This window comes from Dendrobates tinctorius, unplaced genomic scaffold, assembly GCF_039654945.1.
Source record: "Dendrobates tinctorius isolate UK_male_01 unplaced genomic scaffold, ASM3965494v1 ptg000107l, whole genome shotgun sequence".
In the NCBI taxonomy this organism is placed as follows: Eukaryota; Metazoa; Chordata; class Amphibia; order Anura; family Dendrobatidae; genus Dendrobates; species Dendrobates tinctorius.
Window position 1 is genome coordinate 17,309,749 of NW_027361775.1, and position 25,521 is coordinate 17,335,269.

General features: G+C 41.5%; 1 protein-coding gene across 3 annotated transcripts in view; it reads right to left on the bottom strand.

The window, feature by feature from the left end:
• DLGAP2 (DLG associated protein 2) overlaps positions 1 to 25,054 on the bottom strand; it is an 824,782-nt gene extending 799,728 nt beyond the window's left edge. For 2 of the 3 annotated variants that reach the window (XM_073589202.1, XM_073589200.1), the window contains exon 1: positions 24,596 to 25,054. The gene's annotated coding sequence lies outside the window, so the exon portion shown is untranslated. The remainder of the gene's footprint in view (positions 1 to 24,595) is intronic. The other variant, XM_073589201.1, reaches the window with a different exon arrangement.
• Between the last annotated feature and the right edge of the window lie 467 nt (positions 25,055 to 25,521).

The window sequence follows — 25,521 nt, forward strand, 5'->3', positions numbered from 1 at the left end:
CTCAGCAGAATTAGCAGAGGCATGAAGGAATTGACACAATACTAAGAAGTGTAGCTGTGAATCTAGCTCTGGGATATACTAGCTAGAATCTGCATGATCTGACTCAGTTTCTATCTCTGCTTCTCTCTCTTTCTTCCCTTCCTGTCTTCACAGAAATCATTATTATGCATAACTTGACACCTTACAATGCTGGCAGTCCATCTTCTCTTGAGCAAGATGGATTTCAATTGTGTTTTTTAGAGTGAATTATGAGTTCAACACATGGGAAGAAGTGGCTTGTAAGAGGAGAAATAAGCAGATTTCTCTAAAAGTTTGCTTATATTCGCTTGTACTATTTATTCATGTAAAGTTTATTGAAAGTACAATGGCCAGTTAACAGCTTATTTACACCTACATATCAATAGTAATTTTTATTTGAAAAAAACATTGCCATTGCTTTAAAATTGTTATATTCATATTTGTGTTTTGTTTTTGGTTTTGTTTTTCTTTTTTATACATGACTTTTTCTTTAGCATTGAGTTTACTCAACATGTAGCATGTTCCAACTAATTCATATTTTCGGCTTTCAAGATCTCCAATACATTTCAATTAACTGATACTTCTACTAATTGCTGCTAAGAATAGTTTAACCATTAGAATGAAAGCCACCAAAATATTTTCAAATAAATAAAAATATTATGGTTCAAGGTTCTATGATAATCAAAACATCCACACAAACATTAATTTGATGAAAAACTACATATAACATTTTCTGTATTTCAAACACAGCGATGCATGCTGGCCAGCGGGACACCAGCGATCAAAAAATGGCCCAGGACATTCGAGCACGATCAGCGACATCGCAGCGCAGGCCCGGTCGCCGCTATGTGTCACATGTAGCGAGATCGCTGGCAAGGTCGCTGTTGCGCCACAAAATCTGTGATGTTTTAGCGATCTCGCTAACGATCTCACTATGTGAGACGGGGCCTTTAAACTTCAGTGCAGTCAAAGCAGCTTTCACTAGATTGTGAAGCTGTGGGGGAAAGAAGCTGCCATCAGACACAGCCAGACTTTTCAGAGAGAAAATAAACATGGTTTATTACCAGGTTTACCTTCTTGAACTCTCTTAACCAAAGCTAAGAGGTTAAGTGGAGGGGGGCCCCTGCAGGCAGGACATACTGAATATAGCGGCAGAGTATGCACCTGCTATTGGGTCACTGAGTAAAGATTACAGGCGGGAGTGAGAGGGGCTCAGTTTCATGCAGCATTGGGCCCTCTCACTCCTTCCAGTAATCATGCACATACCCAGAGCCAGGGAGAAAGCAGCATGCGCAGAGTTCAGGAGTTCAAAAAGGGGTGTGTCATGCAGGGAGAGACGCTGGTCAATGAACGCTTTCCTCACCAGACTGGTGAGCGCGCTCACTGGCTGTCATCTCTGTCCTCCTGCATGGTGCGCCCAATGGTAAGCACTCAACTGTATGTAGTCATGGGCCCCGGACCGCAGAGCACACAGGGACAGCAGTGGAGGAAGAGCAGGAATTACAATGTGCCTTCTGCTCCCTCCATTGTTCTATTCCCAGCAGCATCTCACAGATAAGAGGTCAGGAAGGAGGCTCACTGTGTGGGACAGCACTGCAGCAGCAGGATGCTGATATCAGTCCTCTCTGCTGTGTCCGCATCCACCACAGTGTGTCTGCAGCCCTCTCCAGCTGATCTCTGCACTATGTGGCCAATCTCATCAAAGGCTCATCTGAACACCTGAAGTCGTAAATTAGTATGTATGTGTGTTTGTATCTGTACATATGTGTGGGTCTGTGTGTATAGTATATGTGTGTATCTATGTGTATGTATGTGTGTGCATCTGTGTATGTATGTGTTTCTATGTGTGTATGTATGTTCAGTATATGTATATGTGTGCACTGTGTGTGCATGTATATGTGTGTATTTATGCATGTGTATGCACATCTATGTATGTATATGTATCTATGTGTGTATCTATGTACAGTATATGTATATGTGTGTATCTATGTCTGTGTATGCATGTGTCTGTACATCTGTGCATGTATGTGTGTATGTACGGTATATGTGTATGTATACTGTATGTGTGTACAGTATGTGTATACTAAATGTGGATATAACTGTGTATGTATGGTATATGTGTGTGTGTGTGTGTATGTACGGTATATGTACAGTGGGGGAAATAAGTATTTAATCCCTTGCTGATTTTGTAAGTTTGCCCACCAAGAAAGAAATGAACAGTCTATGGATGTACAGTATATGTGAATAAGTATGTATGGTATATGTATGTACAGTGTATGTATGTATGGTATGTGTGTGTATGTACAGTATATGTTCGATGTATGTGTGATCCATTGGATTCTGGAAAACTTGCTGATCACTGGGGATTCGTCCACTGGGCACCCCGGTGATTCTGAGAACAGGGGTTTGCAGTCTCGTCCTGGTTGTGCATGCTTGGCCTCTGCTCTCTCTATTATCTATAGAGCTGCTGAGCGCTACGCTTGGCTATTTACATCAGTTCCACAGATAATGAATAAAGTAGATACCAGATGGTAAGGATACCAGACATATAATATATTATATACATGGTTGGGCTTTGCCAGTTCCAGCAGTAATCACATAACCACGAGGAGGCACTCTGCACACTTGCTGCCATGTGCCAACTAGATTGTCAGCCTCTTCTGCAATGCATCATTCTATTCACTAACAGGCAACACTAGTTGTCACCTGACTGCAAGTCTGACTGCGCTGGAACCAGCAGAACCAAATGCGAACGGATATATATTAGTTGCTCTTCCTAAATTCCCTCTGCTTGCTGTCTTCTGCAACATATTCAAATGGTACAACTTCCCACCTCTGATTGCTGTCTCATCTGCTGCAATAGACTCTAATGGTAAAAATTCCCTCTGCTTGCTGTCTGCTGTGTCATCTGCTGCTTTACCATCTAGAAACATAGTTTAATGTGTCTGCTAATTCTTTGTTATAAATCATTTGGTGCATTGTACTTAAAACTCACTGTTGCATTTCCATGACTGGGATCAGTGTAGATCTTATCTGGTGGAGGTGTTAAAATAGATGTTGCCAGGCTGAATGTCTTTGATCATCCCAAAAAAAAAACAAAAAAAAAAACCCTGGTGTGCTGACCCCAGCTGCCAAATTATCCTCAACCAGTTCCCACAATCCATCTCTTCAGACCCTGCAGTCTGGACTATAAATTTAGAACCATCCATAGGGGTGCACGCATGTGGGGGTGCACGCATCACAGAAGCAAAGCGTCACGAAGATAAGCGTCGGGATACAGCAGTTATTACATGGCAGTTAGTCAGGACAGGAGTCAGGTAACCCTCACTCTGCTGTCCCTTTTAACCATGTGCTTTATTCCTATCCTCCTATGTTCTCTTGCAATCCACTTTCACCGACCAATCCCCCCTCCATCACGACTCATATACATCAGCTCCTCTCTCTTTGCTTCTCCCATGTACAGCTCCCATGCACTTCTCACCTTCTTAAAAAGCCTCAGCCCATCTTGCCCAAACACACTGCACATAAAATCTTCATACAATTCCAAAAACTACTTGCTCTTTATCTTCCTGCTCCTACTGATTTCAGGGGACATCTCCCCCAACCCCGGTCCACCATCCCCCAACCTCAACCCCTACCCTACCTCACATCGAAACCTTAATAATCTTACTAATATCACTTGCACTCCTTCATCTCCTTCTTTCAATTGTGCCCTTTGGAATCCACGGTCTGTATGCAACAAGCTTCCTTTCCTACACAATTACTTTCTGAAAAACTCTCTGAATCTGTTGGCCCTCACGGAAACCTGGATTCAGGATTCTGACACTGTCTCTCCTGCTGCCATTTCCCATGGTGGCTTACAATTCTCCCATTCCCCGAGACCGACAAATAGACCTGGTGGTGGAGTCGGCATACTCCTGTCCCCACAATGCACTTTCCAGGTCATCCCCTCAGTTCCATCACTCTCATTCCCTTCTTTTGAAGTCCACACCATCAGGCTCTTTCGTCCCCTCTCCCTCAGAGTAGCGGTCATATACCGGCCCCCAGGCTCACCCACCCACTTCCTGGACCATTTCTCTGCCTGGCTGCCGCACTTCATGTCCTCAGAACTACCAACCCTTATCCTGGGAGACTTCAACATCCCCATTAACAGCCCCACTTCCACATCTGCATCCCAGCTTCTATCACTAACCACTTCTCTAGGCTTCTCTCAGCTCTCAACCTCTGAAACACACAAAGACGGTAACACCCTGGACCTGGTTTTCGCCCGGCTCTGCTCAATCTCCTACCTAGATAACTCACCGCTTCCCCTCTCTGACCACAACATTCTCTCCTTTACACTCACAAATCCTCGCTCACCCCAGCACCCTCCTACCTACCATTCAGTCAGAAATCTACAAGCCATTAACCCTCATACACTTTCAGACTCCCTACACTCATCATTGTCCCCAATCTCTTCTTTGTCCTGTCCTGATCTGGCTGTACATCACTTCAATGACACTCTTAGAAGCACCCTTGACCAAGTAGCTCCCCTCACCCTCAGAACCTCCAAACACAGAGTGAAACAGCCCTGGCTCACATCGCAAACCCGATTTCTCCAGCGATGCTCTAGGTGTGCTGAACGCTTATGGAGGAAAACACACACACCAGAAGACTTCATACACTTCAAATTTATGTTAAGGACATATAACTCTGCCCTTCACCTCGCCAAACAGACCTACTTCACCACCCTGATCTCCTCACTATCCAACAACCCCAAGAAACTTTTTGACACCTTTCACTCCCTCCTCAGGCCAAAAGCACAAGCCCCTATCACAGACATTTGCGCTGATGACCTGGCCTCCCACTTTATAGAGAAAATAGACAATATCCGTCAGGAAATCCGCTCCCAATCACCAAGTTCAGTGACTCCCATCCCTCCCTGCATTTCCCCTGGCTCACTCTCCACATTTGCTCCCATCACAGAAGAAGAAGTCTCCAGGCTCCTCTCCTCTTCTCGTCCAACTACATGCACAACCGACCCCATTCCCTCACATCTCCTCCAGTCTCTCTCCCCAGTCGTCACAACTCACCTAACTACAATCTTTAATCTCTCCCTCTCCTCTGGCATTTTCCCCTCCTCCTTCAAACACTCTATCATTACTCCATTACTAAAGAAACCCACCCTTGACCCATCCTGCACAAACAACTACAGACCAGTCTCCAATCTCCCCTTCATCTCTAAACTCTTGGAGCGCCTGATATACTCACGCCTTACCCGTTACCTCTCCACTCACTCCCTCCTAGACCCTTCACAGTCCGGTTTCCGCCCCCTACATTCGACAGAAACTGCACTCATCAAAGTGACCAATGACCTTCTGACAGCAAAACGTAATGGTGACCATTCTCTGCTCATTCTTCTCGACCTTTCTGCAGCTTTCGACACTGTTGACCATCCTCTCCTACTCTCTAGGCTCCAGTCACTAGGCATTAAGGACACTGCTCTTTCCTGGTTCTCCTCCTATCTTTCCGACCGCTCCTTCAGTGTTCTGTTTTCTGGCTCCACTTCATCTCCTCTTCCTCTCACTGTTGGGGTACCTCAGGGCTCAGTCCTTGGCCCCCTTCTCTTCTCTCTCTATACAGCCCCAATTGGACAGACCATCAGCAGATTTGGCTTTCAGTACCATCTTTATGCTGATGACACACAACTGTACACATCATCCCCTGACCTTACCTCCGCTGTACTACAGAACGCCACTGACTGTCTGTCTGCAGTCTCCAACATCATGTCTGCTCTCTATCTGAAACTCAACCTCTCCAAAACTGAACTTCTTCTGCTCCCACCATCTACTAACCTCCCTAAATCTGACATTTCCCTCTCTGTGGGTGGCACCATAATAACACCCCGACAGCAGGTGCGCTGTCTGGGTGTTATGTTCGACTCCGATCTCTCCTTCACCTCCCATATACAATCTCTTGCCCGCTCTTGCCGCTTACACCTAAAGAACATCTCTAGAATCCGCCCTTTTCTCACCATGGAAACAACAAAAACTCTCACTGTCGCCCTGATCCACTCCCGCCTAGACTACTGTAATGCTCTATTAATTGGCCTCCCTCTCACTCGACTCTCCCCTCTCCAGTCTATCCTTAATGCAGCAGCCAGGGTTGTCCATCTGGCTAATCGTTTCTCAGACGCGTCCGCTCTTCGCCAGTCGTTACACTGGCTGCCAATTCATTACAGGGTACAATTCAAAGTACTTGTTCTCACCCACAAAGCTCTCCACAGTGCGGCACCCCCTTACATCTCCTCCCTCATTTCTGTCTATCGGCCTAACCGACCGCTGCGCTCTGCAAATGACTTTCGACTAACCTCTGCCCTAATCCGTACCTCCCACTCCCGACTCCAAGACTTCTCCCGTGCTGCGCCAATCCTCTGGAATGCTCTACCCCAAAATATTAGGACCATCCACAATTTGCATAGTTTTAGGCGCTCGCTCAAAACACATTTGTTCAGAGCGGCCTATCACATTCAGTAATCAAAGTCATGTTTGTGTGTGTGTAGCCCATTCACTATCTCCATCTAACCCCCACCCCCTGAAGATGGCTGGACCGTCATTGTAAATACATCATTGTAAATACAAACCTGTGCTTTGTATCCCCCCCACCTCATTGTAGATTGTAAGCTCCACGAGCAGGGTCGTCTTATTTCGCTTTAATTATTGTATTGTTAACGTTGTTACTTATGACTGTTGTGTTTGAAACTGTTCAACTGTAAAGCGCTGCGGAATATGTTGGCGCTATATAAATAAAGATTATTATTATTATTATTAGTTGCTGGATGCTAGCTGCCTCCAGTCTGATCTTGCACCCCTCCCATTGGCCTTGCAGGTGGCCGCAATCAGCTCTACCTGCCCATAAATTGTAGGCTTAGCCCGGTAGTGACATGTTTGTCCAAAATTGTAGGCTGGTGGCCCAGAAGTACGGTAGAGCAGGGACCCATCAGGGGAGGTCACTTTGCCGTGGTTGATGGGCTTACATGAATTGGCCAATTTGTGCACTAAGAACCTTCATTTTTCATCTTACTGTAAGTAAAAAAAATTTTTTTTGAAAAAAATATTTTTGAGGATTATTATCTAAATTGAATGGTTTTAATGTTTTTCTGTGTTTTCACATGGCCTAGATTCATGCACATGTGCTGCAGTATTTTTTTTTTCTCTCTCTGTCTATATATATATATATATATATATATATATATATATTTATAGTAAAAAGCAGCACAAGTGGGTATAGTGTTCAAAGCCTCATAGGTACATATTCAGTCCTTCCAGATAAATCAAAAAAGTTGAGGTGTCACACCATAGATCATTTATAAGGTGCTATTTATTGACCCATGTGGCGAAGGTTTGTTTCATAAATGTGGACCTTTTTCTAGGCTTGAGAAAGGTTTGCACTTATGGACCAAAATTTCACCACATGGGCCAATAAATTGCACCTTATAATTGATCTATGGTGTGCTTCCTCAACTTGTTTAGATTATTTTATATAATATATACTGTATATGTATAGATATATTACACATACAGTATATATCTCCATCTCAGTGAAAAAATATAAATATATGTATTGTTTATAAGTGTGGGGACCTAAATAAAACTTTTGCCATGGTGGCCTGTGAACTCTATGTATGTCCCTGCTTGTAGAGCAGTACTAATGAGGGTGATCTGGCTTGTTTCCTGGAGCTCGAGGCTCCAGAGGTTCCATTGCCTGATTGCCCTCATCATAAGCAGAATACCTGGCAGGGAGGGGGCCGCAGACACATTTCTTACACAGGGGCCCCAAGCTGTCAGTGTCCGCCCCTGCCAAAGCTGTATATATAGATTAGGAAGAATCAACAGTGCTTCTGACTCCAGAACAGTGCCATCTTAATGCATGGGCCAGATGGGCACTGGCTCGGGGGCCCCAAGAGCATAGGGACCCTGCTAATCTATGTATGATAAAGCGTAACTAAAACTTTCGGAAAAATTTACACTAAAAGAATGCCCGAATTTAGCTCAGCATTATTCATGCCGGAAACCTAGTAGTGAGCTGCTGTTAATCTGCAATATATTTATTAATTTAATGGGACAATAGGTTCTTTGTACTACTCTTAAAGAAGTAACGGGGCAAAGTACTATATCTATATATATAAACGCCTTATCGTGTCTGTCTGTAACCGAAATCGCGGGCCGTCGATCGGTCGCGGCCGCCAGGCCCCTGCCAGGCCACAACCAATCAGCAACAGGCGCAGCTGTTTGTAACAGTAAGCTGCACCTGCCGCTGATTGGTCGCGGCCGCCAGGCCGCGACCAATCAGCGGCAGGCGCAGGCCTTAATCTGTAAAAAAGAGAATTAAAATTAAAAAAAGTTATTCTCACCTTCCGACGGCCTCCTGGCTCCTTCCCACGTGCCCGACCTCGCGTTCCCAGTAATGCTTTGCGGCTTAGACCGCTGATGACATCTCTCTCGCGAGAGCGAGAAAGAAGACCGACGTCACTCTCGCGAGAGCGAGAAAGGAGACCGACGTCATCAGCGGTCTAAGCCGCAAAGCATTACTGGGAACGCGAGGCCGGGCGTGTGGAAAGAAGACAGGAGGCCGTCGGAAGGTGAGAATAACTTTATAAAATTTTTTAATATTATTTTTGTACAGGGCTGCGGCAGTGATTGGTCGCATCTACAGGGCCACATTGCTGATTGGTCGCGGACAGAGGGCCACGATGCTGATTGGTCGCGGCTACACGGAAAGGGGGGTGAGGGGACCATGCATACCAGGAAAGGGGGGTGAGGGGACCATGCATACCAGGAACGGGGGGGTGAGGGAACCATGCATACCAGGATTGGGGGGGTGAGGGGACCATGCCTACGAGGATTGGGGGGTGAGGGGACCATGCATACCAGGATAGGGGGTGAGGGGACCATGCATACCAGGATTGGGGGGTGAAGGGACCATGCATACCAGGATTGGGGGGTGAGGGGACCATGCATACCAAGAAAGGGGGGTGAGGGGACCATGCATACCAGGATAGGGGGGTGAGGGGACCATGCATACCACGAAAGGGGGGTGAGGGGACCATGCATATCAGGATTGGGGGTGAGGGGACCATGCATACCAGGATTGGGGGGTGAAGGGACCATGCATATCAGGAAAGGGGGGTGAGGGGACCATGCATACCTGGAAAGGGGGGTGCGGATACCATTCATACCAGGATTAGGGGGTGAGGGGACGATACATACCAGGAAAGGGGGGTGAGGGGACCATGCATACCAGGATAGGGGGGTGAGGGGACCATGCATACCAGGATTGGGGGGTGAGAGGACCATGCATACCAGGACTGGGGGGTGAGGGGACCATGCATACCAGGATAGGGGGGTGAAGGCGAGTATACATACCAGGATTGGGGTGTGAGAGGACCATGCATACCAAGAAAGGGGGGTGAGGGGACCATGCATACCAGGATAGGGGGGTGAGGGGACCATGCATACCAGGATTGGGGGGGTGAGAGGACCATGCATACCAGGACTGGGGGGTGAGGGGACCATGCATACCCCAAAAGGAGGGTAAAAGGACCATGCATACCAGGATTGGGGGGTGAAGGGACCATGCATATCAGGAAAGGGGGGTGAGGGGACCATGCATACCAGGAAAGGGGGGTGAGGATACCATGCATACCAGGATTGGGGGGTGAGGGGACCATACATACCAGGAAAGGGGGTTGACGGTGAGCATACATACCAGGATGCACAGCTCAATGATGGATGGGAGTTGACGGCTTTCTGTTCCATCATTGTCTTCACTGGTACCTGCATCCTGAGGAGTGATACACTGCGTGGAAGGCAGCTACATGGTGCAAGACACCACTCTATCCAGCCTTTTATCCGAGGGTCACACTGATAAAAACAAAGTGGCTTATTTGTCCCTTGTTTGATTTTTGCTCAGGTCTATTTTATGGTAATGATTTGTTATAGTGCACTGAGCTGTAAGTGTGGAACTTTACACAGCTACTCCGTGAATTGTCTGCCTCTTGTACTGCCCAAATTCTATGGGCATTTCTTCAGTCCTTACCCCTGACTCTATTTAAGAACTCACTTACGCTTTTGTATAAATCGGAGGAGTGAAATCTGATAAAAAATCGTATTGCACTTGGACAAATGGTATTCAGTGATTCTGAGTATTTTTTCACAAAGGTGAAGCATGCTGGAATTTCACCATGAAATCTGATGGGCATGAGAAAAAAAATCAGCATACGATACGGACCATCAGTAAAGCATCCAATTTTTACGCACAAAATACAATCCTGTATCATAGGAAACTGTAAATTGCCCTGTATAAGATTAATATCTGCTGAGTAAAGCAAGAATTGTATAAGGACTGCACATTGATGATAAGTGAGAGAAAAATCATCCCACTCTACTGGATGACAATGGGACCAATTATTTATACACAAGTGTGAACTTACCCTAAGAAATACAACCAGTATGACCAACTTTTCATGCATTTAAGTGTCAGGAAATTTCAGATTTTATAGGAAAATGTTGTTTAACAGACATTTTTTATTTTTATATAGTGAAAATTAATTCTTTATTTTTTTCCGGCTGTTGAACTTTTTACTTGCCATCACGCCTAATCTGTTCATCTAGCCAGTTTTAATGAAGTTGCACAACAGCACCCTTCCCATCACATAAAAAGTCTAAATTTTTATTTCGTACACAATGACAACAAACCCATTTTTAATCTAGTAATTGCAATCTATTCAGAATATTCAAGGGCACCAGCAGATCATATATAGGGACTATGTCAGGGTGCAAAAAAAAGCCTATTTGATGAAGGATTGGAGTTTCGTTTTCGGTATAATCTTTTTTTTCTGCAGTACTAAGCGGGACAAGGCCTAATAATGGCCACTGTCTGAAGGCATTTGTATATAAAGTGAAGGTGCCCTTTAAGTCTACCATGATTGAGGTCATTCTGTTGTAATGGTATTGCTCTTTCTAATATGCTTATATGTATAAATCTAGAAATGAAGAATTATCCATATAAGAACATTGTGCATGACAAATAAGTATGCTAAATTGTTTTACAAAATGAAGAATTAAGAAGATTTTAAATTTGTAAACATCTTAAGACAATGCAGTATTTTTTGACAATAACTCCCACAGTGGATACTGGAACTAATCCCTAAAAAAGGTTTACAAATTATTAACGAAGACAAAGCTGGAATTACAGCACAGTTTTCTGTCTTATTAAGTTCCAAATTCTAGAAAAATAAATCATGAGAAGGTGATACCAGTAGGGGAACGTTCGGAGTATTATTTAGTACAGAGATCTGCAATAAGTGTGATTTTATTGTCAGGGGTCAATGTATGGCACCATGTTAATTGGTGGAAACTATAGAGCAGTGTTCCCCAAATCCAGTCCTCAAGAGCCACCAACAGGTCAGGTTTTAAGGATTTCCTTAGTATCGCCCCGGTGATGGAATTATTGCAGATCTCACCTGTGCAATTTTAATGGAAATCCTGAAAACATGACCTGTTGGTGGTTCTTGAGGACTGGAGTTGGGGAACACTGCTATAGAGCATAATATATACAATTCATGGCATTAATATTAGTGAAAAACTAAACATTTTAGCAAGCAATATCTTCACTCTTTTCATTGAGATTTCGGGTTGCATTGAGGGAGCAATATCAGTAGTATTATTTTAAAAAGTCATGGACATTTCTACAAATTTTCCATAAACAAGTCATATAAAGGCCAGATGTAGTGTTATTGTTCATACACAAACATTACAGCTTATTCTGAAAAGCTAGTTGAAACGACATGAATACTTTCAGGTAATGTTATTGAATATTACATTTAGGCGCACAGTCCATGGCAGTATTATATTCAGAGGACACAGTGTGTGGAGTTTTTTTATTCAAGAGTAAGTTTGCGGTAATGTTATATTCTGTGCATAGAGTGTAATGTAATTATATTCAGGAGACTAATGTGTGGTTCTCACCATATAAGTGGTCATTATATGTGACTCTACAGATGTTTATAGCTACATAAAGCAGGTAAAATAAATATTGAGCATCACCAATTTTCTAAATAAATATATTTCTAAAGGCATATTGACATTAAATTTTCACCAGATGTTGGTAACAATACATCTAACCAATATGAAAATAAATCAAATCATAGATGTCAGTAAATGAAGTTATATGTAATGATGAGAAATGGCACAGGAAAAAAGTATTGAACACATCAAGAAAGAGGGATGCCAAAAGCCATGTTAACTCATAACACAAGAAGAAATATATCAGTAATTAAAAAGCAATCCTGCTACTTAGCGAAAAATAATATCAACTGGTTCAACTGATGGCCTACAGAAAGGTTTCTCATTACCAAGTTACTACACAAAAAACATCTCATGATGGGTAATACTAGTGAGCTGTCTCAAGACCTTTGCAAGCTTATTGTTGCAAAACATACTGATGGCATTAGTTACAGAAGAATTTCTAATCTTCTGAAGGTTCCAGTGAGCACTGTTGGGACATAATCTGGAAGTGGAAAATACATCATTTCGCCATAAACTGGCTACTACCAGGTGCTTCCCACAAAATTTCAGACAAAGGAGCGAAAAGAATTATGAGAAGGGTTGTCCAAGAGCCAAGGACCACCTGTGGAGAACTACAGAAAAACCTGTAATCAGCAGGTACAATTATTTCAAAGAAAACAATAAGTAATGCACTCAACCTCCATGGCCTGTATGCATGCTCACCATTCAAGATTCCATTTCTAAACTAAAAGCATGTTCAAGCAAGTTTAAAGTTTGCTCACCAGCATTTAGACAAGTCTGTGAAGTGCTGGGAGACTATAGTCTGGTCAGATGAGAATAAACTTAAACTCTTTGGATGACATAATACATACCATGTTTGGAGGCCAAAAAGCACTGCATGTCACCTCAAAAATGCCACACCAATAGTGAAGTTTGGAGGTGAGAACATCATGGTGTGGGGCAGCTTTTCAGCATATGGCACTGAAAAACTTTGAGTAATTGAAGGGAGGATGATTGGACATATGTACAGAGATATGGTTGAAAAAAAAACAAAAGAAACAAAAGCTCAGAGTTCATAGAAGGAGCCCATGGATGCTTCAGGATTTGAAGAGTGCTTATTTAGAAGAATGGGCTAAAATCACACCTGAGCAATGCATGAGACTAGTTTCTCCAAACAGGAGGTGTCTTGAAGCTATCATTACCAACAAAGACTTTTATACAAAGAATAAATTATATTTCAGTAAGCGTGTTCAATACTTTTACCTTGTGTCATTTCTCATTATTACACATAACTTAATTTATGGACATCTATGGTTTAATTTCTTTGCCTGTGTGGATTGAACAGTTGGTACTGGTATCTGGTGAGAATTTCATGTCACTAGCATCTTTAGAAATACATGCAATTATAAAATTGGTGTTCAAAACTTACTGCATCCACTGTATCTAGTTGATATTTCTAAGGCAAAAACTCATTTAAGGCATCAGCCATTTGCCCCATACTAGAGAAAAATCCAAATAAATCTCTGGATCAGCATCCCATCTCCATAAATATAATCCTAATAACTTGTAACATCTTATTTTTCAAGAAAGGCATCCAGGGATGAGTGTTATCATACTATAAGATCTAGTATGCAATTTAAGCTGCAGACTGACATGACACACTGGGATATGGCTAACATGGTTACTTCACAATGGACTTAGTCCATGTCTAAGGCTAGTTCCACACTAGCGTTACAGGGCGCAGCACACGGCCGCCGCTAAGCTCTGCCCCCGGCCACGCCCCCTCTGGTCAGCTCCTCCTCTGATCGCATAATGCTGCATGCGATCAGCGTACCTTATAGTTAGCGTTGGGTATGCTGGTCGTGCGCTGGCACACTTTTGCCGGCGCATCCTCCCTTTTGGCAGTGTGCCATGTGCACAAAAATGCAACACAGTGCGTTTGGCGCAGGTCAGCGCAGTGTCAAAAGGACGGATGCGCCAGCAAAAGTGTGCCAGCACACGACCAGCATGCCCAACGCTAAATATAGGGTACGCTGATCACATGCAGCATCATGCGATCAGAGGAGGAGCTGACCGGAGGGGGTGTGGCCAGGGGCGGAGCTTAGCAGCGGCTGTGCGCTGCGCCCTGTAACGCTAGTGTGAAACTAGCCTAAATGTGCTATTAGGGAACAAAGACTTCATTTAAAAAATAACTGTAAATCTAAATTTAGTAGGAGTCGCTGATCCAGATGAATTAATTGAAATAGAAATGAAAATTACAAAGGTTAATCAGTTCACTTGCAAACAGGCCACAGTGGCATGTGATGGAGGTTGTACAGTTGTAAAATACTGTTGCATATGCACTCACACATCTATCATCCATGAGGAGTATCGCTGCTTAGTATTAGATATAAACACAAATAAAAACTATTCTGTGACCTGGAAGTAAGAAGCAGTGGAGCACAAGGGTAAAGGTTTCTATGAACAATATAAGGCTAATGTCGGCCAAACCTGTCAATAATGATGGATTCAGTCTAATATTTATGGGGCCCAGATACATGCTTGTCAGGGAAGATATCGATTGGGCTTGTCCGATTTTGAACTGTCAATCACTTTGTTCTCCAGGAGATAGGCCGTTGTTAGACATTTCTGGCAAAGTTTTTCTCATAGAAAACAAAGGAGTACTAGGCCAAAAAGCAATTCTGTCAGCTGGTGGCTGAATGATCAGACATAATGGAAAGATCCAAACCTCACATTATTCACCTGGGAGATAAATTTACTCTATTTTGCCTCTTTATAAACGTGGGTTAACATTCTCCCCAGCTGAGGGCATAAATGTAATAACAGCACCTAGCTGCACCCTCCAACTCATACTGCACCATAATTCCCAAGTGAATGAAAACACTCCCTTTTATACAAATCCAAATCATGGGTCAACTGGTCACATGCCACTGAAGGTTGGAGCAAAGTTCTCTGCCATGGATCTGAAATACATCCAAGAATCCCCAGTTCATAGTGACCTTTATGTAACTGAACGCTTATCACAACATATTTAAAATGAAAAAAAAATCAAAATATTACCAAACAATAGAACATTATTTCTTGTTAATAATTCCAGTGCAAAGCTTGTGCATGTACAGTGTTCACATGTTCCTGCCAGCTAGTACAGATACCAGAGAGGGACTTGGAAACATTGGAAGAAGAGCAGCCCTGGATTTACTAAGGTAAGTATGTTTTATTTTCTTACCGTATACACTCAAGTATAAGCCAACCCGAGGATAAGCAAAGGCACCTAGTTTTGCCACGAAAAACTGCATAAGCTTATTGACTCGAGTATAAGCGCATATGCATTGTCCCCTCATCCCTGTACTGGTATGCATGGCTCCCCTGTCCCTGTCCTTGTATGCATGGCTCCTCCCCATACCTGTCCTTCTATGCATGGCTCCTTATCCCCTATCCTTGTATGCATGGCTCCATTGCTGTACTGGTATGCATGGCTTCCTTGCATACCTGTCCTTGTATGCATGGCTCCCCAGTCCCTGTCCTTGTATGCATGGCTCCCCGTCCTTGTATGCATGGCTCCCCGGTCCCTGTCCTTGTATGCATGGCTTCTTATCCCCTATCCTTGTATGCATGTTTCCCTGGTCCCTGTCCTAGTATACATGGCTCCCCCATTGCTGTCCTTGCATGCATTGCTCCTTATACCCTATCCTTGTATGCATGTTTCCTATTAAAAAAGACAAACATCCTACTCACCTTCCTGCGTGCCCTCGATGCATCTGGTTCCGGCATCAGCAGCTCTTCCTGCCGAGCGATCACGTGGTCCCGCTCATTAAGATAATGAATATTCACTCCACGCCTATGGGAGTGGAGAAGTGTGCATATTCATTACCTTAATGAGCGCGGCCAAGTGATCACTCGGCCAGAAATGGTGCTGGCGCCAAAACCAACGAGATGCAGCGAGGGCGCGCAGGAAGGTGAGTAGGATGTATAAGCCAGCGGCTGCGGGTGTCACTCTGCAATGACAACATCAGTTTGCGTAAGAATTAGTGATGAGCAAGTATACTCGTTACTCGAGATTTCCCAAGCATGCTTGGGTGATCTCCAAGTATTTGGATGTGCTCGGAGATTTAGCTTCTTTCGCCGTAGCTGCATAATTTGCGGCTGCTAGCCAGCCTGAATACATGTGGGGATTGCCTGTTTGTTAGGAAATCCTCAAATGTATTCAGACTGTCTTGCAGCCACAAATCATTCAGGTACAGCGACAGAAACTAAATGTCCGAGCACATCCAAATACTCGGAGATCGCTCGAACATGCTTGGGAAATCTCAAGTAACGAGTATACTAGCTCATCACTAGTAAGAATCTCTAAGTACCTCTAAGAAGGGTATAAGAAGCTCTAAGGGAGAGGCGAAGTGCCTAAAGGAAGGAGAGCAATGTCTCCATTAAGGTGGAAAGTGGAGAACAAGTTAAAGAGAAATAACGGTGCCAAATGACATACCACTCTCTCCTGGAGAATGTGAGAGACAGGCGTTACTAAGCTAAACTGAATATTTGGGCGTCAGCTTCTTAAGTGTATCCTGTTGGGGAGGAGTCAGCTTTTTTTCTAAGATGCATTCTTATTGTCAGCTTCCAGATGGCAGCATATACCCGATGGTTCCTCTGTTCTCAATGAAGCATCTGAGAAAAATAACTAGCTTTCAAAATAATCCAATGTGTTTCCAGAAGTACAAATAATCTGGCTGATGTCAGATCTTGTTGTCTTACTTTTTGTATCTGATTCCTTTGCTATTTGGTAACTTACAGACAATAAAGGATAAATAGGTGAATATATTCTTCAACATATGTGGGCAAAAAATGATTCAACTGGTTCTATTATAAAATGTTACATATCACTTATTATTATTATTATTATTATTTATTATTATTATAGCACCATTTATTCCATGGCGCTTTACATTTGAAAACTTGAAGAGTTTATTAAACAGTAAATATATAAAAGTATTTCTAGTACTCAGTTTGGCTGTATATATGTTTCTTTTGAGAACAAAATATAAATTCCGCCAAGGATTAAATACACATCAATGAAAAAGCACATTTGAAAAGTGAATGGATGTCAAATTATTTAAATGCTAAAGGGGTCTTTGAAGCAGTAAAAATGTTTTCAAATTGTAGCAATTTGTGAAACAAACACTTTTGCAGTTTCATTTATAAAAAAAAATTAGCTGGTTTTCTTCTCTTGTCAGAGGAGAAAACTCGACATGCGATCGGAGAAAATGGACTATTTTCTTTGTCTCCAAGCCAATCCCCTCCAATCCAGCCCCCTCAACAAATTCAGTCTCTTTAATAGCACTGCTAATTCCATCCCACTCCCTGTCTGCTTCTCTATCCAGGACTAATAATGTTGAGTGACCAGTACTATCTATCCATTTCTGGTGCCACCCAATGAGCTGCATCTTGCAATGAACTGCAGCATTCTGAAGACACAGAAGAGATCATATTCATTCTCTCCCACAGGTGCTGAATTAAGTCTATGTCTCAAGAATTCTCTAGGTGGAGGTGGAAGGAAAGTGCAATATAAAGAAGTGAAAATTAAAAGAGTACATTAAGTACTGTAATTGACAATTGTTTATCTAGATAAAAGATCACTCAGCTGTATCACTTGTAAAGACGAAAAATTCATCCACTCCAATCCTACATTTATTTTGAAGCAATTCCCAACTCTTAAGGTCTTTAACCAGTAAAGGATTCTTGACTTTAAATCTATAAATACACTTGAAAGAAAATCAACATTTCAAAAGAATGATGTATTATTTATATTAAAATCCCAGCACAAGAGGATTGACCATTTGCAATCAATAAATACGAAGCCTCTATTTTATGATGCAGATCTAAAAAAGGTAAGGACAAACAAAAAGTTACAGCAGCACATTATTACAAGACCCATGTTACCATTTAATATATATATAGCAATTAAAAAGAAGGGACAATCAAAACATACTGGTAGAGTTGAGCAAATATGTTCGGAATCGGTCGCCGAATCTGAATTTGCCATATTTGTACCCCATTTGTGCCGAATTTATGTTTGACAATCAATTCCCAACATAATCTTTCATTTCTATTCCCATTGACTTCAATGATGTTCAGCTGTGCAAATACAACATTCACCGCCGATCATAATCGGAACCAAATTTTGAAACATTCGCTCAACTCTAATACTAACCCACTTTCAAAATGTCTTTTGGGCAATGAAGTCGATATTAAAAGAAAAGCACTGTATACTGGTATACTGACTGGTAAACCCATTAGTCCCATTCATGGACTAAAGAGTTGGTAGGTATAGATGGGTCTTTAGTAACAATTAAATACTAAAGAGGTCTTTAGTAGCATAGGTACCGGAACTTTTACCATACCTAGTAGAATGAACTAGAACTAAGTGAAGGTAAGTCAGCCCTGAGCTACTACTTAATACTGTATGTACAAATTGATTAAACTAACGCACCAATAATCAATGCATAGATTATAATTAAGTCCCGACTCCGAGGAGCAGAAGTCCTTGTCTGCAAGGATATCCTTAAACCTATTGCTATTGTGCCTAGTGGAAAAATTCACCTATTGCCGCATATGTAATTTACCATTTTCTTAATAGTTTAGCATACATTTTTTACTACAATGACCTGCTTGAATTACAGTTAATAAAGCAAAATATTATTAACCCTTTAATTCAAAAAGCGCCATCTTATTAAGATCAAGAAAAGTGGAGGTACACCTTCCGCCCAACTAAAGGAGCCTAAAGAAGCAGTACTTGACTTTAATCGCTGGCGTTCTTTCACATTCGTCAGACACTGCATTAAAAATAATACAGTGTATCAATTTTCCATGGACCGTTCCTTAATTTCATCAAATTGCTGCGAGACGCCTATAATGAAAACATTATATTTCAACTTTAAGTCTTTTTTTGATACTTACTATTACATGTCTTTCTATAAGTCAGATTCTCAAACACTGATCTATTATAAACCATTTTTCATCTCTTTTTGCGCTGTGTGCTTAATTAAATAGTACAAAAACAAATCTGAAAACCCAATAATAATAATCAATTAATTACTACCACCTTCACCAACTTATAAATCAAAACATACAGCATAAGGAAATGCACCATACATGTAATAAATTCTTAGCAGATTATTAAACTTTGGAAGCCACTTCTCAGCACATGGTATAATTGATGCAGGAATTTCAGCAATATTTTTATATATTCCTATATATAAAGTGGGGAAAATAAGTATTTGATACACTGCTGATTCTGCAAGTTTTCTATCTACTAAGAATGGAGAGGTCTGTAATTTTCATTATAGGAACACTTCAACTGTGCGAGACAGAATCTAAAATTAAAAACCAGAAAATCACATAAATCACATTGTATGATTTTTAAATAATTAAATTGAATTTTATTGCATGAAATAAGTATTTGATCACCTACTAACCAGCAGGAATTCTGGCTCTCACAGACATGTTAGTTTTTCTTTAAGAAGTCCTCTTACTGTGCACTCATTACCTGTATTAACTGCGCCTGTTTGAACTCAATACCTGTATAAAAACACCTGTTGACACACTCAATCACACTCCAACCTCTCCACCATGGACAAGACCAAAGAGCTGTCTAAGGACTTCAGGAACAAAATTGTAGACCTACACAAGGCTGGGATGGGCTACAGGACAATAGGCAAGCAGCTTGGTGAGAAGGCAACAACTGTTCGCAAAATTATTAGAAATTGGAAGAAACACAAGATGAATGTCAATCTTCCTTGGTCTGTGGCTCCATGCAAAATCTCACCTTGTTGGGTAAGGACAATTCTGAGAAAGGTCAAGAATTGGCCCAGAACTACATGGGAGGACTTGGCCATTGACCTTGTCAATGAACTGATGAGATTTGGGACCACATAACTCTACACCTTTAGGGTTTAAAATCCTGCAGAGCACGCAAGGTTCCCCTGCTCACGCCACCACATGTCCAGACCCATTTGAAGTTCACGAATGACCATCTGGATGGTCCAGTAGAGGCATGGGAGAAGGTCATGTGGTCAGATGAGGCCAAAATATATATTTTTGGTATCAACTCCACTCGCCGTGTTTGGCGGAAAAAGAAGGATGAGTACAACTCCGAGAACCCCGTAACAAACTGTGAAGCATAGTGGGGGAAACATCATACTTTTTGGGTGTTTTTCTGGAAAGGGGACAAGATGACTGCACCATAAAAAGGAGGATGGATGTAGTCATGTATTGCGAGATTTGACAAACAACCTCCTTCCCTCAATAAGAGCACTGGAGATGGTTTGTGGCTGGGTCTTCCAGCAAGACAATTACTCAAAACACACAGCAAGGGCAACTAAGGAGTGACTCTGTAAGAAGCAGTTCACGGTCCCTAGCGGCCAAGCCAGCCTCCAGAATTGAACCCAATAGAAAATCTTTTGTGGGAGCTGAAACTCAGTGTTGCCCAGCAACAGTCTCAAAACGTGAAAATCTGAAGAAGATCTGTATGGAGGAGTGGGCCAAAATCCCTGCTGTAGTGTGTGCAAACTTGGTCAAGAGCTACAGGAAACGTCTGACCCCTGTAATTGCAAACAAAGGTTCTGTACTAAATAATTTGTTTTCTTTTTCTATTGTATTAATTACAATAAAATGCAAACTAATTATGTTAAATCATATAATTTTATTTTGTGGATTTTTTTTAAAGATTCTGTCACTTACAATTGAAGTGTACCTATGATAAAAATTTCAAACTTCTCTGTTATTTGTAAGTGGGAAAACCTGCAAAATCAGCAGTGTATCTAATACTTATTTTCCCCACTGTGTCTTGCTGTGGTTTACAGAAATTCTTCACATGTCACTGAAGGAACTGCTTTCAGATTTAAGGAAGTGATAATTAGGGCTCATTCAGATGACTGTTTTACAAGTACGAGATATATCCATATCCATGTTTTTCAAGGATTTGAACACATATCCATTTTATTCTATGGGGATATTCACATATTTGTTTAATGGAGGGACAAAGTTACAAAAGAAAAAGGGAGATATGTATGGTTTCGAATGTAGTTAGGGATTAAATTCACCCATTCAAGTCTATAGGCCAGGTTCACATAGCGTTATGGCAGTCCGTTTAACGGATGCGTTAAATGGACTGCGCTAACGCTAGTCTTCTTTTGATCGTGTTTGTGTTTTCACGTTAGCGCAGCTGCTCCTTCTGCACTAGCCGTGACGGACCCTCGAACACGGTAGAAAGCGTCCGAGGGTCCGTCACAGCGTAACAGGACATCGCTAACACATGCCGTTTTTGACATGCGTTAGCGATGCGCTAGATTATGGCAGTCTACGGGTGTGTTAACGCTTGCGTTACATAGCGTTAATGCCGCTTTGTAACAAATCCATTAAACGGACTGCCATAACGCTATGTGAGTCGATGAAAAACTCCAACTTGATACTGATGGCATTCTAGTTGCATCTTAATGCTTTCCATTTTTCCCGTTTGACCGATCAAAGAAGATTAAGAAACCTCTATAGATTTTTTGTTAGATATGACAAAAAACTGATAAAACTCTGAAGCTGACCAAACACCGATGAAAATCTAATCCAAAACGCTGATGGAAATTGGTATAATTTTTGGCATACAAGAAAAATCAAGTCTGAATAAGGTCCCTTGAGTATATAAACCCTTGTAGTAGTTAACTGAATTTCAACAATGAATTTCAATACTATATCAATGTGTATATTAAGAATAATGATATTATTGTCACCAAGGGGCAGACTGCAGCATAGTGATGTCACAGCACTTCAGGCTCTGATGTCACTTCGCATCTGTATGATATACATTTTAAAGAAAGTCTGAAGCACAATAAGGTCAATGTGAGAATAATACTCTTCATACAGTCTGAAGATGAGTATCTTCTCTTCAAGTACATGCAGGCTTTCTCTGTTAGAGATCACAGTCTGTAAGATAACTGATTAAGGCATAATTAAGATAATCCAGACATATATTAGGTGATTGAAGAACGTTCTGATTATTGGTGGTCCACATCAGACTAAACTTTTGGAGACAGAGGTATTAAAGGGGTAGACATCTCAGCATAGCAAGCTAGGAAAGCATTCTAGACATTGTAGTTCATCAGCAGATGAACAAGTATAAGATAACTGAAGATCTGTCCACATCTGTGATGTGGTTTATAATATTGGACTATATAACAGTGTTGGATCTTTCATACAATATCCATCACTGGGGCCTCAGGCACTCCAATGACTTACAATGGGGCATGTTGGACTCAGTCAAAGTGCTCCTGAGGCACTTCAAAGACTTACAATGGGGCATGTTATACTCGGTCAAGGTGTGCGTCCTTTTGACAAAGAAGAATAGACATGTATTTAAAGCTATTCTTTTTTTTCTATTGTAATGGGACTACCGATACTTTTATCATAGGCAAAAGATGGGTAAAGAAAACTCACAGTGTATTTGAAACAAAACACAGTTAAATGACCGTAAAGTAAAACATAGCAGTCACAAACCTGACAGAAATCATGCTACCAATATCAAATTGTTCCATGAGACTTACAAACCCAGAACAAAAGTAAATTGTCTTACGCCATGTGCATCACATTTGCCTTCTGCTTTATCAGACAACCTGTAATGATGGTTTACAATCCATTACACTGCAATTTATAAGCCTGGCTTATAACAAAATAAAGACCATGAAACTAACTAATTATAATCAAGGGTATTATTGTAATATGTAATAACAAAAGACAAGGCTTAGTTTTGCCTATACATTCATTACATACAGTACTAATAATGGTTTATTAATTCCATTTCCGTAATCCAGCATTATTTTTAGTTGGCCATAGAAATATAGATGTACCCAGCCATGACTTTTCTGAAATTTGGTTAAGGACTTCAATTTCCAAACTAAACAACTGCAAAATAATATTGTGACATGCTAAAAAAAACCAAAACAATAATTCACATTACAAGTCTTGGCTGACCAACTTAGACACATATAGCATAAACAGCTTTCAGAACAGTTATCACAAAACTGTTTTTTTTTTTTTTCCAAAAAAACAGCATCCTTACATCTCTGCATTTATGGAGGCAAGAGAAAAAGTAAGAAAGACATATCTTATGAAAACATATATGTAAACCTTTCTTAGATGGTGATAAGAAACTATTAGTGTGCCATTACTAAGTCTTTAAGGTTTGCCATATGAAATAGGTAACGCACATGAGGGACTCCTGTTAAGCAAGATATAAATAATATACTAAACACAAAGGACTAGAATCCAGGTACTTTGAATTATCTGATGTTAGTATATGTTAGCGAACTATGTTACTTAACCTGTTGCTGGATAGTGTGTGATGTATGACAAATTGCAAAAAAATGAAGTTAAACGCATCTAAACATACAGTGGTATAGAAGGATGCTAGCTTCCGAAAATAGAAGTATTGATGACGACAATGAAAGATTAACTTGCCCATTACAACTTATGGCTGGTTCTTTCTACATGGATAATGGACATATGGTAGCTAAATAGTTTAGGACAAATACAGAGTATTTCCACTTGGATCCATTTATCACATAAATCAGTACTGCATTCTCAGCCATGCTGGCTTCCTACAATGCTATTTATTAAAATCTAAGCTACACAAATTAATCCTAATTCCATAACCAGCACGATAAAGGTTTTAAAGGCTCAAACCGCACTTGAAGGCTACTCTAGAAGGACCTGACTTACCCTTTATTCACTGTACAATTTTCCTGACATCAGAACTAGATCTGAACCTATGGTTTAAGCTTTGCAGCCTTCAAAGAGTGCCATTAACCTCATGTTTCTACAATGCATGCAGAAAATCACAAGCGCCCTGCGAAAAGCTCTGTCTGGTCCACATGAGGTTTTAGGTCACAATTTTGTCTCAAATGGCAGATTTACAGATGTCTCATTTCCATAACAATGCCTTTCTCATCTGTCCCTTCAGCAGAACAAAAAAGTAGCTCTTTTAATTCACTGCTGGGGTTAATAGATGGCATTGTTCACTTTGGCATTCATTGGCAAGCACAAGGTCTAGCTCTCTATCTCCTTATTTTTGCCTCTTACAATACGCCATCCTCTGTATTTCTGCAGACCCCTTTGAACATTGAATGAGCAGCCCACATTGGCCATCTGGAGCTATAGGTGAGACAGATATTGCAAATAATGCAAAGGGAAAAGCAAACCGCAATGGACGAGCCTCGTAAATGACTGCATTGGATGCCTCCGGAATTCATTTTCATCTGTCATTTTGCTACATTTGTGCAACATTGTACTGTAAAGCGGTGTGAAAATCATCTACAGATTGCTAGTGCCACTATGCAGCCTCTCCAGTTGCTCGCAAGGTAAAGTGAGGAAATTGAAAATCTCAATCATGAACTGACTGAGGGGTATTTTATATAATCTCTAAATACGCAAGATCCCAAATTACGGTAAAAAAACAAAGTAAAACACAAAAAAAACAGTCATCTTTGTCTTACCTTAGAAGGCTAGAATATTGCTAGTGGCTTCCCAAACCAACATTGGGCTGGTCTGTGAATAAGAATATGCACATTCTCTCCCCAGAATCACATAGATCGTAGAAAAACATGAAGGCCGGAGATTTCAATTTATGTATCCATGAAGCCAGTAATTCACAGCTGTTCCGTAGCTCTTTAGCAGCTCTGCAAAACAAGTACACTGCAGCACTGTGCAAAGCATAGGATTGCAATACATGTCCTATATATTCAAGTGCAACAGAAAACACGATGTGGAGTCTTGCTCCTTGTGGATGCGGGGCTTCTGTAACAGCACAACGACTGCCTGCTCCTGCAACAGACTTACAAAATAGGATTTATGCATTCATTAAAGGATGATGTTATTTCCCAGGATACTAATTACATAGACCAGGTGCCTCTGTCTCCTGTTTTCCAGATAAGAGTCTGTAATTTCATTTCAGAAATGATCTACATTTAGACAGGAGAACCTATTGTGATGATATCATTTGCCTGAGTGGCCATAAATGGGCAATTTCCTTTAAAACGTCACTGCCACTGACGACACAGCTCTTTATAATGGAGTGAGCAGGGTGGATGATAGGGTCCCATCAATCTCGAGAAGCTTTGGCTGCTGCAATAGCATGAATCTCGCAAGAACATTTACAAGGCTGCGGAAGCTGCAGCATGAACCCTGAATATTTCATCTTCGAAGATGTTACAGTGTGAGGAAAAAAAAGCTGTATGGAATTCCTAAAGCCACCAGACCCCAAAATATCAGGAAACAGACCCAAGATGCAAACCACATGATTCAACTAAACCTACAGTGACCACGCTTTTGGTTAACAGGTATTATACAGTATGCACTGTAGAAGTCATTCTCTAGGGACATCCCTATCCCATATACAGTACAGACCAAAAGTTTGGACACA